Source organism: Capsicum annuum, chromosome 2 (assembly GCF_002878395.1).
Source record: "Capsicum annuum cultivar UCD-10X-F1 chromosome 2, UCD10Xv1.1, whole genome shotgun sequence".
Lineage (NCBI taxonomy): Eukaryota > Viridiplantae > Streptophyta > Magnoliopsida > Solanales > Solanaceae > Capsicum > Capsicum annuum.
In genome coordinates this window covers 67,373,631-67,376,026 of record NC_061112.1, presented here as the reverse complement: position 1 = coordinate 67,376,026, position 2,396 = coordinate 67,373,631, and the positions used below count along the sequence as shown (strand labels likewise).

Here is a 2,396-nt window from a genome sequence, read left to right as displayed (position 1 = left end):
AGATTATCGTTAATCAAGTTAATGCATGTGTTGTAGTGCTAATACATATAGGAAAATGATGGTATTATTTACACATATTTTAATATACAATAGAGTGTATAACTAATCTAAGCATTAGTTATATATAGGATAAAAAAATGTACACCAAATAAGATATCAATAGTACATTAATTTAATACATGCATTAACTTTTCTAATACACTCTACCAAATAAGTCCTAAATGGTTTCAGCCAGAAATGACTAAACCCAATAGTATAGATGATATCCGGCGGACCGGCACGACGGCTGGAACTTGATCGAAAATTAAATCAGCCTGGTCTTAGTTAGTAGTTGCGGATTGTACACATACACAATATATGTCTAAAGGCAACAAGATATCTGCATAAAACTCAAACATAATAAGTTTGAGGAGAAAAGGAAAATGTCGAATGAAGAGGAAAACTTGAAAGTTTCATCTTCGTCCCAAATTGCACCGCCACTGTCATTGCCGTCGTTGGTGGAGCTTCCACCGGATATCATGGCAAACATTCTGGAGCGGTTAGGAGTGATACAGATACTGGAGAGTGCACAGAGAGTTTGCAGTACCTGGTGAAACGTGTGTCATAACCCCACTATGTGGCGTGTTGTTGACTTGAAAACTGATCCTGATAATATCAAAACGCCTCAGGTGCTGGAAGAGATATGTCGAGTTGCCGTGGATCGCATCCAGGGCCAGTTACTCAAACTTTGCATCGAGAATTTTGGTAACACAGATTTGCTCAACTACGTCGCCAAGAGGTACACACTTTTTTGTTTATTTTTAGTGGGGAGTAGGAATTGAATAATGTTGATAACCAATAAACTGTGATCGAATGTATATGTAAACTAATGTTATGGTAATAATGGTTTACCATCACACTTCCTTTCCTGTGCTATGGTTGTCTTTTACCTTTTCGTTCTAATCAATTTGGTAACCTTTCTAACAGATGCAGCCAGCTCAAACATCTCCGACTTGTCAGGTGTAATGGTAATTTCGCTGGAGGTTTGGCTGTAGCTACCAAGAACTTCCCATTGTTGGAGGATTTGGACATTAACTCCACATCCATTACTAAAGATGATATGGTTTGATTTTTGATTTCTGCTTGTTTGTTACTCTGTTTTTGTCGAGTGTACCAGTCAAGCTTCATTTTTTTATCAAACAATGTCGAACTCTTCGAATGCATCCGCTAGTGCGTCGTCGGATGGTTTTGCTCCTTTTACTGTTGATTCTTTGCATCTATATTTTTGCACCCTTATGATAGCCCAGGCACTGTCTTAGTTACAACCAAGTTTAATGGCACTGGGTATGGGGGTTGGAGAAGGAGCATGCTGATTGGACTATCTTGTAAGAATAAATTGGGGCTTATTAATAGAACCATGAGTTGACCGACTCTAAATACCCCTTTTTTTGAGCAATGGTCTCGGGCAAACAATATGGTACTTGCTTGGTTATTGAATATCCTTGAACTTGAGATCTAAAAAATTGTCATGTATACAAAATTTGCAAATAAATTATTGACAGATATTGAAAGGAGATATGAACTACTGAATGGAACCAAAGTTCATTAGATTAGAAAGGACATTACTTCTATTACCCAGGGATCTTTAGCCATTGAGTCCTATTTTTCCAAAATCAAGAAGTTATGGGATGAACTTGCTTTTTCTTCGACTTATCCTAATTGCTCATGTGGTTGCGCAGAGGCTTATCAGAAGTTGGAAGAGGAACAACGTTTGCATCAATTGTTGATGGGTTTGAATGATGTTTATTCCGATGTTGAGATGGAATATTTTAATGATAAAACTACTTCCTGATATGGATACTGCCTACTCAATGTTGATTAATGATAAGAGTCAGCTTGAAGCATATACTATGACTCCCTCTTTCAACACAAATGTTGCTTCTTTTTATGCTGGAGTATATAAACCCTCTTCTCCTCCTAGACCTCAATATCTACAGAAGGTGAATTTTGACAACAAGAGGAATAATTTGTTTTGTCGATATTGCAAGAAACCTGGTCATGTTATTTGGAATTATAGGAGGCTTCAACATTAGAATAGTTCCTAACCAAATGGGTCCCAAGCAAACCAACATACTTATCAAGGTAACATTTCTCATACTTCTATTCCTGATAGGAGGTTTGCTACTACATGTGTTCAGGGTATTGATGCATCCATTATTGCCAAACTCGAGGCTTAATTTTTGTCAGACCTGTTGACTCATATAATGAATATGCTTTAACAGATAAAAAATACATACCTTGACCAAAGCGGATCTGATTCTACCATTTATGCAGGTTTAGAAAGCACTTTTGATTTTAGAAATTATTGTTTCTATGCTTGTCACATGTCTAAAATAGTCGATAATCCTTGAATCATA

At 36.8% G+C, this 2,396-nt stretch overlaps 1 pseudogene; it reads left to right on the top strand.

Moving 5' to 3' along the window:
* The first annotated feature begins 422 nt into the window (after window positions 1-422).
* LOC124896178 lies at window positions 423-1,831 on the top strand (annotated as a pseudogene).
* Window positions 1,832-2,396: the final 565 nt, after the last annotated feature.